The following is a 15,753-nucleotide window of genomic DNA, read 5'->3' as shown; positions in this document are numbered from 1 at the left end:
TCCTAAACAAACAAACAAAAAACACTACTTTAGACTTTCCATCTGACATCAACTGATTAAAAACTGGGCTCTTTTCTCTGACTTTGTGTCTTACACTCTAGTGTATTGTTTTTTACATGTAAGAGTTGTATGTCAGCAACGTGTACATACGTAATTGTCTCCAGATGATCAGCCAGGGTGTTGCTGTGCATGAAGCTGTCTCTTCTTCTCTGCCTCTTCATAATATATGGCCTGCTCTGCTACTGTTAGTTGATAGCTGTAGTTACCCAATTTAGACTCAGATAATAAATAATCAACAGACACTTTATGATGAATTATTAGACATTTGGCTAATGTTCCTATCTCTTCTGTGCCCAGTAGAAATAAGAATCAGAAATACTTTATTGAAACCCTGGGCAGAAATTCTGTTATGTTGCAGTTGCTCTGATGTGTTGCACAGAAAATATAAGAAAGTAGAAAGAAAAAGTATGCAAAAATGTAAAAATAAAAATATGTGCATTGTGCCACAGTGTTTATCACTAATATGTAAAACATTTAAAAATACAAAAATATGTTCAATGTACAACACAATATATACATAAATAGAAAAAAAGAATAAGAAATATGTTCAATATGTGCATCATATAAATTCTGAAGTGGTGTTAGTAAGAATATATTAGGATACTTAAAAGAATAATGCAGCAGTTGAATTATTGCACCAATTACTGTGCAGTTAAGACAATGAAAACTCCTCATTTCAGTTCTATGCACCTGTAGAAGTGTCCCACCCCAGCCACCAAGATATTAATGATTATACATATCATATGTATCGCAATTTTCATGCAAGAGATGCAACTCAGTATTTTATAGTGTGAACACGGCAGACATTATACTTGCTAAACATGTTCATTTTAAGCATGTTGATGTGATGTGATCATGGCAATATCACATAAGGCCCAGCAAATCAGTTATATTTTAGAAACAGGTCAAATATATAACAGTAGTATATTAAATGTTTGAATACAATTATTGTGTTAGATTTTATATGCATAACTCATAACTGATGATTTAATACATGAATACATTAAAGGTAGGGTCTGGAGGATTTTCCAGTTGCTGTTTGTAAACACACATTCAAATTTGGCGGCATCTTGGCAGTGCCTCACTCCGCCCAACTCCCGGACAATCAAAAATGGGCAAAGAAACGGGCCGAAGGAAGCCTGGTTGCTTATACACGCCCACCTCGCTCGGCGCTGCTAAGTTAGCTAAGGCTAACAAGCTAGGCTAAGAAGCTACGAGGCTAACAAGCTACGCTACTTTGGCTAGCCCTGTGGTGTTGGCTGCTCCCGCTTGGTGCCAGCTCCCTCACGAAACTTTAGGTAAGTTGAGTTTAGCTGAAACTAACGTTATACAACAAACCTTGAAACAATGATTCAGCTGTTATTGAGATTACACAATCTTAAAAACGCTTCAACGTTTTTAAATATATAACGCTAATTATTTATTACACTCATTTTACTCTCATATGCACAGTGTTGAGCATTGGTGACAGCTATGTCTGGCGTGGCGTCCAGAAAGCTGCAGAGACCTTGGGAAGCACCCTCAGCATGCCGGGCGTCCGTGTCTGCTGGGGTGGACTGCAGTGGAGAGGCCTTTTCTCCTTCTTTTCCCACTCCCTGCGAGGAAGAGCAGCACCAGATGTCCTCATCATCCACTGTGGCGGCAATGACATGGGGAAGGTCAGCAGTGTCAAGCTGGTCAGCATGATGAAGGAGGACCTGCACCAGCTTCACCTCCAACATCCTGGCATGAAGATAATATTTTCTTCATTGGCCCAAAGGTGCAGGTGGGAGGCTGGTGGCAATCCGGCAAAGATTGATAAGGCCAGGAAATGTGTTTACAATGTTATGGCTACATTTGTTCATAGTTTAAATGGTGCCATAATTGAGCACCCTCACATCAGACACATTCATCTCACACCTAGGAGAAATTAAAGTAAATGTTTTAAAGTAAATTAGTTAATTGTCTTAAAGACCACCTCCAAACGCAGTGAACTGCTTACAGCTGGCAGTGTCACTGCTTTTGAATTTGGCCTTTAGGACACATTTTGTTAGGCCTGAACATAGCCCAGGCTGTCAAGGCTAATGTTGAGTTTTTGATATTCATCTATAACTTGTTTAAAATTTCAATAAATTCTATTTATATTTGCACTGCTTTTGTCTTTGTTACTGACTGAATGTTGTATTTCACAATCAAATCTGACTGTCAATAGAAAGGGCAAACAAATCATACACTACAGATAAAACATAAAGCATTAATGTTTAACATTGTCACTGACAAAAAATTAAGCAGTCCATTTCTGTGTGGGCCTGATTATTTTAACTTTGTACTTTAAGATAACTAAGCACCTTACACCTTCTCTCCCTAAATGCCTAAATCCTAACACTTCTCTGTCAGGCTCTAACTTCGAGACATCCCCAGACTGGCGTCTTGCTCGAAGGCTAACCGTTAGCTGGCTGGTTAGCTAGTTAACGAGCTAAGCTTGTGTTGTATCATATTGTCTGTGGCTCTGTAACTTGATGTGGATGTTGCTGCTGTGATACAGGTCGCACTTGAAAATGAGACCTCTGGTATCAACGTGATTTTACATGTATTAAATAAAGGCTTAATAATATAATAATAAGCTGACAAGCTAGGTGGTGACCGTAGTGACCGCAGACACCGATACCCACTAATTAGCGCTAACATATAAACATAAATAAAATAATACTAGAATTTCCAAATTTCACTTACAGAAAAACCTGGAGCACAGCCTTCTTGGACGGTCTGTTGGTATAATTAATCGAACAAGCCATATTACTCCAATATTTGCCTGAAAGATATATCCAAACGGCACAAACACGGCTGAGAGGACAGGTTCAGTGCCTTGAACATGGGCATGAATTGGCTGAGATGACGCCGAGCAGACGGCCGAGTCTGAGCTCAGCTCCGCACAGCAGTTAGCATGCTAGTTAGCCACCCGTGATGGTGCCACCTGTCACTCAAAGTGACCACGCCCTTAATTATGCGCAATTTCAAACCTTAATAACATTTAAACGGTTGTCATGAAAGGGGAAATTAACTATAGAGACCAAAACCATTTTTTGTATCAGGCTGTAAACATGTTTATTTCTGCTCTAAAGTTGGGCATTTTAACACGGGGGTCTATGGGGATTGACTCACTTCTGGAGCCAGCCTCAAGTGGACAGTCAGTGAACTGCAGTTTTTGGCACTTCCGCATTGGTCTCACTTGTCTCCCCCGGAGGTTGGGGCTTGGTTGAAACCCCACACATTAGGCTCGTTCGAGATGAGCTGCGCCTCGCCTGGAAAATAGACGAGAGCAGGCAGCCGCAGTGGGGGGCGGTGACAAAAAGCCGCGGTGAAGTCGGACAGTTTCCAGCATCCTTCAGTCCGTACAGGAAGTCACAGACACACTCACATCCTGTCTGGAATGATGTCAATTCATTAAAAAAGTGATCAGACCCATATATCCCATACCCATATATATAGTTTGTTTTCAGTCTCCAGTTGTTTTAATTATGATAGATTAATTTATTAAAATGAACCTTCAAATCAGACAAATACAATCTTAATCTCTAACAAAAATGAATAGTTTATCTAAAACGTCATATTTTTGAGTCAACATCTGAACCAATCAGCTGTTAGATCAGGTGAGAGCCAGGCGGTGCAGTTGGTGGAGAGCAACTGCAGCGTCTGGCTCTAAAAACTGCGGCCGCCTTGCTCTCGCGGTTTTATCGGCATCCACTTTTGTAATACGTCAGAGCAAGTCGGGATGAAGTCGGACACAAAACTAACCAGCATGCATTGTGCGCCGATCGCCGGTGATTGAATCTGCGTAGGCCTGGCTCATCTCGAACGAGCCTATTCACTGAACAAGAGTTACTTGCGGGCGTCGTAGTAAGCCTAGGCAGTCACATGATCTCTCACTGGCACCTTCCTGGCAGGTTAGCCTGCTGCTAAACAAACATTAGCGAGACAGTATAGCAACACCGCCCACGGATGCTCCAGCAGCTTCGGAAGACGTGGGTCAACTGTAGTGATAGGTCCCAGCCTGTCAGGCTAAAGTTCGCAGTACCAGAAGACCGTCTACGGAGCTACGGAGCCTAGCCACAGTTAGCTGAATGAAGCGGCAACATGACACAGTTTCAAGTCTCCCCGCCGGAAAAGTTCACCTTCAAGGCTGAAGACTGGCCTAAATGGATAAAACGCTTCGACAGATTCCGCGTTGCTTCTGGATTGGAGACCCAAGCAGAAGGGAATCGCAGGAATGTGATCTTTGAGAGAGCAAAGTTTAATTAGCGGCTTCAAGAAACGGGCGAGACAGCCGACAGTTTAATTACGGCGCTACACTGCCTGGCGGAGCACTGCGGTTACGGGGCTCTACATGATGAGATGGTGAGGGACAGGCTTGTGGTCTGGACAGGTCTGCGGGACCAACACCTATCTGAACAGTTGCAAATGGACCTGGAATTGACTACAAAAGGCCATCACCAGAGTCAAACAGAGAGAGCAGGTAAAAAAGCAGAAAGAAATGTTAAGAACATTTTTCCATTAATATCATCCATGAGAAACAATTAATGAGCCATAACTCAGGCTGTTAAAAACACATATTTAAAAGAATATCATCTAATTGTCGTTATCTTCAAAACCCCCCAAAATATTGAGATATTATTTTTTGTCCATATCGCACACCCCTAGCCGGCATGCAAACTAGCCAGGTGCAATGGATTCAGGTGTGCCAGCTGACCACCAAACACACACACATCTACAACAGCCTTTGCCAGCCCCTCAGTGAGCCAGCGATAGCAGGGTGTGCAGTGCTGGATGGGATCCACCAAGTTGTACCACACAGTGTTAGGTGGAGCAGGGGGCACAGATGGGCAGAGGCGGGCAAAGACAGGTTTTAATAGCATATTGACTCCACAGACCTCATCAGCTCTCCACCGGTGCTTGTTTTCACTCTAATTTGTTTGGAAACGAAGGTTCAGAGAGTGACTCATCCAGACAGGCAGCCTTCACCGTCTGGGAGAAGAGAGCTGCCATCCCTTTAGCATTATTTTCCATTCATTTCAACCCTCCATCCACTCATTCTGTTCTTACCCTGAGGGCTGAAACTCAGTGTGGTGTTATTGTTAAGATCAATATACAAGGCTCCAGATTTATTGTATTTCTATTCTTCCACTCATCCTTTTAACTTTTTTACAAGACAGTTATCAAAATGTATGATTTCACATGATGTTCGTCATAAAGTTTCCCTGTTAGAAAATTTGAGGAATCTTTTATATTTGAAAAAATGAAGACACCCAGAGTTGTTGCTCTCTGATTCTCTGTTCATCTGCCTATTCATCTCACTATTATGTCGCCAAGGGGAAAAAAAAAGAAAACCCTTTTAAAAACTTGGTCGATAATTAGGCCCATGTCCTTTGTGCCTGAAAATTGTCCTTTCATGCTTGTATTCCTGTTATCTGCTTCTCTAACCCTCAGGGAAAGAGGTTTCTCTACCTGACAATATTAAATCTTCTCAATTATATGGTTGGGCTGCTGCCGGCTGCTAGTCTTGGAGAGAGCCTATTGTTTTGATGAAAAATGTAATCAAGATACTGTCTCTCACTCTCAGCGGTTGCCTCTTGGCACGTCCCTTTGGAGAAACTGTGAGAAGAGAGGGGTGGCTGATTAACTGCTCCCACTGAGTCTAAGAGCCCAACACACATAAACACACTTATGCATTATTTACTGTATTTATATACATAGCTACACACCGCATATCCAAATATATTGCAATCACAGAGGCAAGCAAACACTCTGCTGTATACATTTAAACCTACTTATTTAGAAAGTGCTGTGGTTTTGTCATTTGTCTCCCTTTCATGTTTTAAACATTTTTAAATCTGTCTTGGATTTATTACTTTTATTCAAGGTTAAAAGTAAAGTAGCTCTCTCTAATTGCTAACTGTCTGTCTATTTTGGAACAATTCACACAGCAACAGCTCTAACTTAAAGGTATAATATGTAGTTTTTCCACATAAAAATGTCTAAAAACGACTAAACCAATATTATATATTTTGTTTAGTTGTGTACTTTGATTATCAGAAATGTTTCCAACAATTTTCCAAACCCAGATAAATATGAAATATTATTAAAAGTTACGGACCATGTCATTAGGTCGCATGTCAATGGCGACGTAACGCCAGTTACCATAGCCATTAAATGAAGGAGAAGAAGAAGAAGCAGACCAGATGAGACGTCAGAGAATGAACGTTACTGTTGCTAGGCTAAGCAAACTCATCATGGATCATGATTACGCATTGACGGTTGCTGCACCTTCTGACACCGAAGCTGTCCTGGTAAACAAGCCAGTAAAATGGAAACGTACGGGTCAACCAAGCGATCCCAGAAGAATTTGGGATAAGAAGAGAGCTAAATCAAGGATAAATACTGGTGTGGCCTTTCCGAGATGGAGAGAGCTTCGTGAAACTCAGGACTACAATTCGACGCCGACCTCGCGTGTGTTCTACTAGACAGGTAAGCAAACATCTGGCTGATGTTATCGAAATATTAATCATTTCCACCAGTGTATTGCAAGCACTGCTGCCCGCCGGGGCACCAGCGCTCCGGCCAGTGGCCTCCGCTGCGGAGCGGTGTGGCTGGCTAACCACAACATCTCACGATAGGTTTCTATAATGCTGAGCTGATGCCGGTAAATGAACTGCATTTATAAAAGAGGCAGAGGAATAGCTAAACATAAGACGCACTGAGCAAGAGAGAGCAGCAGAGAGGGAGAAGCCATCGCTAACTGTAAAGCTAAGTAACTAGCAGTTTGCTCAAATAACTACCAGATTGCTCACCGCTCAGCTAAAGTAAGTAGCATTTCTGAATAGAGTGTAAATAACTGTTTATAACGGTTTCACGGAGTGAGGAATGTCAGATCTGTATCTGTTATATGACTACAACTCCCATGATCCCACGCTACTTCGTGACGTCATCAAACTCCGTCTTCTGTTATTGTTTTGGTTTGAGACCCCTAGCGGCAGAAAATTACATATTGCACGTAGGGATGTCACGATTACTTTATTTCACTATTAACTGCGATTTTAAACGTCACAGTTAATTATTCGTAAAGATTCCTCAACACCGTCACTCTCCAAAGATTATGCCGCGACGCGGAACCATATACAGTAGGTCAGCGCAACTCGCACGGAACGAAAACAAAGTTACACAAGCGGCGTCTCCGAGTGATGAAGTATGGATGAAGAATTTTTTTTTATTCCCCCCCAAAAAACGGATAAAGTCAGCCGTGTGGGATCATTTTGGCTATCGCAAAATGACCAAGGGGTCATTGTTGACGACGGCTTTCCAGTTTGTAAAACAAAAAGTCACGGCCAAAGGATCAAACAAGAGCAACATGATAAAACACCTGTGGGACAACCACCCGGCTTTACATGCACAAGTAAAGGTAAATGCACAATGACTGGGTTAAAATATGTCAATCTCAATTTATCTAATGTAACACTGAATTAAAAAATTATATGTTAGCGTGTCATTTGCAATTAATGGCATAGTTATATGATACGAGTTGGGCTTACAGTGCAACGTGACAAGCTAAGGCATGTCTCAAAGACTTTTTTGATGGATAGTTTTGCAGTTTGTGTGCACACAGCGTGAGGTTGTAATGGTTTTGGGTCCGTGTAGCTCTTTGGAGTGAGACGACAGGCAGAAACTGACGTCCACACGAGTGCGGGATTTCACAAATGTTCGCCGTTTATTTTTACATCAACTTACTTTACCAAGCCTGGTTGTACGGCTACTATATTTTCATACATGAACAAAATAGTTGCCACACGTACTTAAAACCATCACTGTTGTGTTGAGAGATAAAAGAAAAAGCAGGAACACATGGAAATAAATGAAACTTAAAGATCTGTAAGGAGTGTTCATGTGATTTTACACATTTATAGTGTGAAATTAATTAATGCATAATAATCGTGATAATTGTAAAACCGTGATTATTTCTCTGACAATAATCGTACCAAGAAAATCTATAATCGTGAAATCCCTAATTGCACGTTTAAGTCACAAAAGTAACATCTTGTACTGATGCTGCTGCTGATGGTTCAGTTTCAACCCTTTTGAATTTCCGCATCTTCTTTGGCAGTTGACCACATTATTTTTTCTTACCTGCAAAATGGTTGCCAACACTTGCAGGTTACAGTCGTACTTAAATGTCAGCTTTAGAAGATGTTTTAGGCCCTGCACACGTATACAGATATTTGTAAAAACTGATATTTTTCCCCTCCGTTTGAAGAAGTAATTCTGTCCACACGACCTTTGTTTTACAAAATACCTCTATCCACATTAGACTGCAGAATTGACTCCAAATGTTCACATGTATGCAGTGTTCACACAAACAGGGTTGCTGCTGTGGCACTGCTGCAGAACTGCCTGCTATTATAACTACTGTATTTCCACAACTGAAAGCCGGAATTTGGACATCTGCACATGCCACTGCCTTGTCAGTGTAACAGGGTTAGAAATAACCTTTATTATGAATTCCTGCAAAAAATATGTGCTGGTCTGTATGTGTATAGTTTTGGGGCCACCTGGTGGGTTAATAGTGCAACTGCAGGTGTAGTGTTCCTCTCGGCGCACCGTACATCCAAAGATACTGTATTATAACAAGATGGCCGACCTACAATATACCCCCATTGTATGAAATGGTATACATTTCCGGTCTCCTAAGTAGGCGTTGTCCCCCGTAGCCCAATCAAAGATGATGGAGAACCGCCAATCAAAGACGAGTATCCCCAACCTCGCTTGGTTATCGTAGATTAGCTGGGCTAACCATTAGCGGTGTCTGTAATAGGTAATAACTCACTAAACGGTCCATGAAAAAAATATTTTTTCCACACCAAAATGGCAAATTTCACATGGACAAATCAGGAGAAAATTTACTTCGTTCAAGACCTGTCTCTGTCTCAACAACACACTCTCACGAGATCTGGCAACAGATAGCTCCTCTCTGGTGCTGAAATCAGTGCAGTTTCACCAAAGATACTGGATTAAAAAAATATATTTTTCCCAGCGGATATCTTAGTTACAACATGATTGAGCTAGCAAAGTAGTTTTGTGTTGCTATGTGTGGTATTTATTCAGTTTTGGGAAATCACGATGTCTAGAACACTAGCAGCAAAGCTAACATCAGGACGTCATCTGTTAAAAGCCTCCCGTTGTCAGATACGACATGAAACTACTCCAGTTAGCTCAATCATGTTGTAACTAAGACATCCGCTGGGAAAAATATATTTTTTTAATCCAGTATCTTTGGTTTGTTTTTTTAGTTCCTACGTTCCCTGAAGGCACTGTCACTCATGATTCCACACCCCTCTCAGTTGATGCCACGCCCCCCACACCACATCAGGGTCAAAAGTCTGAAACTCAAAAAACAGATTTGAAACTGAAAAAAAAAAAAGATCTGAAAGTGAAAAAAAGATTTGAAAGTGAAAAAATAAGATTTGAAACTGTAAAATAAGATCTGAATCTGAAAAGATAAAACATGCAACTGAAAAAAATAAGACCTCAAATGTCAAAATATATATGGAAGTGAAAAGTGAAAATAAATTATTCATTCAAAAGAATTACCAAAGTGAATCAAAACTATATTTAACCTGAAAAATCGTTTCATACACTTATTTTTATTTTGAATACATTGTTGTATTTTAGATCAACACATGAATTTTCAGTTTCAAATTTTATTTTTTCAAGTACAAACCTTTTGACCCTAATGTAGCTCCATATTTTGGCAGCTTGGTTTTTCCATCTGTGATGGTTAGAAATTACAATAAATAGTAAAATGTTTGCATGTGCACTGTCTTTTCATGTTTTTTTTTTTTTCAATCACAATAGAGGGAAATAAATGCCAAGCAGACATTACTTGCTCGTAAGGGGTTAACTGTCAAAAAGGCTGGGAAACATCTGTAAGGTAACATTACTAAAGCTGTCATATTCATGTAGCAGAGTAAAAAGTACAATATTTCCCTCTGAAATCTGGAGCAAGTGCCTCAAAACTGTACTTTTACAATGCTTTTATAATGGTGCACAAAAATGTGAGTAGTTCCTGAGGAACATGTGAAAAATGACCTGATAATTAATAAATTGTTGATTAGTAGTTCTTAAATAACTCTGAAACAAGGGCTATAAAGTAGCTAATGATGAGTTACCAGGGAACAGACTGGGAGATACTATTTTAATGAATCATTAGGTGATGGCTGGTTCATATGCGTGTATCAGAAAAATGACCATGATCATTCGTCACTCTTTTCATGTACTCCCACATAAAGTGATACATCATGAGTATAAGTAGTCCCTTCTCTTTTACAATTGTCTGACCATTAGTTAACTGTTTTATGCCCCCTCAAATAAAGTGGTAGGCTACTTCCCACCTCTACAGTATGTCATAATAATACATAACTATTATACAATGGATGACCACTGCACATCAGGTAAGACATATCTGAATTAAATACATTAATAATTATAATTATTATCAGGCCCATATTAACTGAAAAACTATTGTTTCTGTGTTTTCAATAGAACTACTGATGTGGACTTTATTTTTAGTTCAGATAAAAATAATAGTATAACAGTTGGGGCTTAATCCGACTCTGAGAGTAGTGGAAAAATCTCAGCGGAGGAGATTTCCCCAGTGTGGCTAACTGTGATCAGAGTTTGTGGAGAAGGTGTCGGACAACAAGTGGCTGATCCTGCGACTTCCTGTGTGATTCATCTGTAAGCTGTGAATGGCCGAGCAGGCAGACAGCTGAAACCACCAATCAATCTCCTAAAGCCTTTTCTGTAGATATCAGAGCAGCCCATTACAGTCAGGGAGCAGACATCCATCCCGCTGCAGACAGCGTGTCAATAGCCATGGCAGAGCAGTGACAGACTTTGCCATTTTTAGGTCGATAATGCTTTGGATCTGCATGGACTCCCCGTGATCAACTGCTCCACATTTCTCCCTTAATGAGCCTCTGTGTGTGTGAGTGTGTATAAAATGTGTGTGTGGGGGGGTGTCTGTCTGTTTCTCTCTCTCTGTCTAAGACACTATGATGTCTGACTCTATTTGTGTTGCTGGGCTTTTATGTATGATCCCATATTTGTGTGTCTTACAGCCCTGATAATATCAATTATTGTCCACAATCTGCAGCCTTCAGAGACTAGTTAATAACCTCCTCTTGTCCATGTCCCCATTTTAAGATCAAAATATTCTAATAGCCCCAGCAATTCATGTGCTGCCAAGTTGTCATGCGGGCTATATTTGCATATGGCATACTTTTGTATCCTATTTTCAAAGTCAAAGCTCCAAGAATGCAGAAAAACTATTTCAACCAAATGTATCAGTTATCAGTTTTAGAAATCATGACCCTGTATGCTGCAGATGACCTTAAGTTGAACTCTTGACCCCAAAATTAAGAAACTGTGCACATTGATTTCTGGGGGATGAGAATCATGATAGTGTCTTTCTGTAACTGTTCTCTGCATTTTAAGTAGTAATAAACATAGAAATGTTGCCAGCTTTGCTTCCTGGTAGAGAAAGGTAATGCTAGTTTGAGTTGGATACTCCCTACCATGGAGCACTGAGATTTATGACATATGTCAAAGCCGTTACTCACCATTGCTCTCTGTATGCTCGGGTTGTATGGTCTGCCTAGTCCACCTGCAGACTTAACCATTGGCACATTCTTCTTATAAGGCTATTCTTGGCCTGCTACAGTCTTATCCACGCATATACTTCCTACGAAAAAGTATGGGAAGTTATTGTCTTTGCTCCTGGGACTTATTTTTTCTAACTGTTTCTAAAGTCTGTACTGAACTGGGAAAAAGTTACCCAGCCTCAGATAGTGCTTTTCAGTGACCAGCAAGGCTGTCTAAACCCCCTGCAATTATGAGTTACTTTTGTTTCATTATTATGCAATCAATAAATAAAGCACTGAGAGCAAATCTTGCTACACTGCAATCAATTTTTTGTTGCAAGTAAAAATAACTTTGTGATTAAAAATATAGTAATAACAAACTTTTGTTTGATTACAAAATAAGCTGTCACTTCCACTGAGACTGGCCAATAGATTTGTGTCTTCCATCTTTCAGCGTAGGTCCCGCCCCCAAGATTCAACCAAACAGAAAGCAAAACATTTGGATTCGCAAAGAAACATTTGTGATGAGAAAACCCCTTTTGAATTTGCAAACAAAAGTTTTTAATTGCCATTTATACATTTTTAATCACAAATGTATTTTACTTGCAATAAAACTTTTTTGATTGCAGTGTAGAAAGTTTTGCTCCCAACCCTTTTCTGTTTAATTGCAGAGTACAGAAACAAAAGTAACTCCATAAGCAATGATACTTCTGAGCAGACAAAAACAAAATGTCAAAGACAAAGGAGAAATTACACCCCAGAACTGGCTACAGTGGTTGTCAAGTGATGACAGAGTAAAAAGTCTCAGCGATGACAACCTCACAAAGCATGTCACCACAGCCTGCTGTCTGTGTTGAACATTAGTATTGCCAGTATGAGTCCTACGAACCTCAAAGCGACCCCACTCGGCAACTTAGGATGTCTGGGGAGACCATGATAGCATCTTTTTCTGTCAGCCTCACTGATACAATTCTAGGTGGCATTGTTATCATCCATGCTTTGGTGGTTAGACTCCTTTGTCCCTGGCTGACCTGGACCCACATTTTCCGTACCCCTTCATCTAAAGAGCATGTGGAGTAGTTTATAATTACCTGTATTGATTATATTGTGAGGATATGTTGTTGTCTTGCATGATAGGAATCCAATTATTTCTATCGCCCTTCATCTGAAAATTAGCATTGACAGTGTGATTCACTGTGACCCCAGTTAATGACTCCTTTGTCTTGAGGGACTGTACAGGCTTTTTATTTATTCATCTAGTTAGGTGGCCGGACTGACTTGATGGATAAATGCTCGTTTTATCATCTAACAACTCCCTCTTCACATCCAGGTTGTCTTTGTGTCTAATTATCATAAATCAACCACAGGTAATTTCCTGTTTAATCATTGATTGTAGACAGGTAATCCCACAGTGAGAACCATTATGTTCCAAATAAGGCAGAGTCCCTGCTACATTGTTTTTTTATTCCTAATGTTAAAGGGTGTAATTACCATTGGGGCGTTTAAGGACACTTCAACATGTGCACAAAACAACTGGAGCTAATATGAAGCATTTTGACCTCATTATGAGACACCAAGCAAATGTCAAGAACCTTGAAAGCTTTCATGACACAAAGATATGTTGTTTTATGGCACAGAATCTGTGCACTGATTCATCAATACAATCCGAGTTACAGCTTGATAGCTCCGCTGGTGGAAGGAGAGAAGACCTGTCAAAATAATCACCTCCAGCACAATTAGCCACTTCTCTAAAGCCCCGAAGCAACATCGTCTTTTTGACAGGGAGACAGAGGATTTAATAGAAACGAGACCTTACGGCAATTTAAATAAATACTAGGGCCAACAACACTGCAGATGAGAGAGAGAGACGCTGCCAATCTTTAAAGCCACCACCTGATTTGTTATGTACTTTTCTATAGCACAGGTAACACAAGTAATTTTACATAAGTTATAATTTGATATAATGATGGTTAAGAGCACTGCTTCCAACCTTAACAATCACCAGAACCTCTACAGTTTAATTACAGCTTTGTTTCCTAGAAGAAGTTGTTGTTACTAATTGTAACTCCACCATTCTAATTATACAGAGCTAAATTAGTTTTGCTTGTTCAGTTATTTGTTTTGTCGCACAAACTCCTGTCATCATTGAGAGGTAATGTTATTAACTTGACAGATTTTTAATTTTAGTCGCAGCTGCAGTGTGCACAATCTATTCTTGTTTTTCCACTCTTAAAAGCACAACACCAAGTTGATGAACACATTTGTAATTATTAATGAAGAATTACACTTTAAACTGACATCAAGCTTTTATATGCAATTAAAAAGGTTTTAATGAGTAATGACATGAAAATCAAATTTGCAAATCAATGGCAAGTAGCCTACGGGAAGCCTTAAAATGGAAACAGTGTCTTCAGGCATGGAAAGGTAAAGAAATTGTTTTCTAATCCATTATACAAGAGACACTAAAACTTGATAAGCAGCCATAGAAAAATCATTTCATCATCAATCATTTATCAATCATTTCTATCATTTATTCATCACATGGAAATTATATAAGGTAGCCTGCAGTCTCCAGTGAAATGTGATCCCATTAGCTCCTTTAACTTGTGCACTGTAATTCTTTGCATCCATGTTTCTGGATGGCTCTGGTAATCCATAGCTCCTGGCTGTGGAATGATTTAACTAACTGTCCACACGCCCCAACCTCGACCAGACGGCTGCAGGGTTGCTTTTCCTGAATGACATTCATTTCCTGAATCTGCTTGGTGTAGGTCATAACAGTGATCCACAGCAGGACTGGGGACACCTTACATTCCCACCGTCACACCAGTCCATATTCACCATAAAGCACTCTCCTTCTCGTCAGAGTCCTCTGCTAGTATGTAAGAAAAAGAGCCTCCTCATTGAATGGCACTGTCCAGGATTTAGCAATGTTTCAGTGAATCAAATGATGTTACAGTTCCTGCTGTCCTCTTGGAAAGTGATGCAGCACAGAGGTCATCAAGTTTATTTTCCAACGCCTGTAAAATGGCTGGCAGGATGCTAGTTCAGCTCGTGCACAGTATTCTCCATCTTTTCCTTGATGTTCCTCGATGTTGTGTTGTGGTCATTTTTTGCATAAATAAAAACCAATGGTTTTGTCAACAACTCCTGTGTCCTTGTTGCCTCACTACTTGTTCTCTAACATGGGCATTATTTTCATATGCAACTATTTTACGTACTTACTTTTATGGGGAATAAAACTGTATACAAAAATACATTCATACATGTATAACCTTCACTGCCATGCTTCATTTATGGTTATTCATACAACAGTGACATGAGACAAATAGTATGGTTTAGGTATAACTTAATGCATTGCCAGGCAACAGCCTGTTTACTTCCAGTTAGTTGATGAACATAACAATGTTTTTGTTGTCAAGTTTGAAACAGCAACCACTACCCAACCTCCATATCTACACTGGCACTGAATATCCAGTGGCATCATATTCACCCAACACATAATGACCAAACTAGGATAGCTGCACATCAACATAATTAGCAGGAGATGTTGAAAACCCAGTATCATGCTATTTCCCAAGATGGCAGTTCTACCAAAGAGACATGATGGTACAGAACGTACCAATGCAATCATCTTTTAAATCATAATTGTTTTAAGTGACACGTGTATTGTATATTTCAGAACATTATTTTATAAGCAATCACTTCAACTGCAGCCCCATCAAAAGCAGCTCTGCCAGAAATGAGTGTGAAGAGATGACTGTATTTCTCCACAGGGACCCCTTCTCTGCCTGAAGTTGTTTTGCCTCTTCACTGCCACAAGAAGAACATAACAAAAAAAACAAAAAAATGAAATTAGACTCCATGAAATGAATAATTAATTGCATGTTGACGTCATGTCTGAAAAACAATGCAGCATAGTGTCATTCAACATGGTGTGAGCTGGTTTTACTAGATTTTTTGGAAACATTGTTAGTGACCTCCTGGGTGTAAGACACCAACAGAAGAACAAACAATGGTAGCTTCT

This window comes from Epinephelus lanceolatus, chromosome 10 (assembly GCF_041903045.1).
Source record: "Epinephelus lanceolatus isolate andai-2023 chromosome 10, ASM4190304v1, whole genome shotgun sequence".
In the NCBI taxonomy this organism is placed as follows: Eukaryota; Metazoa; Chordata; class Actinopteri; order Perciformes; family Serranidae; genus Epinephelus; species Epinephelus lanceolatus.
The sequence above is the reverse complement of the archived record's forward strand: the minus strand, read 5'-3'. Positions refer to the sequence as shown.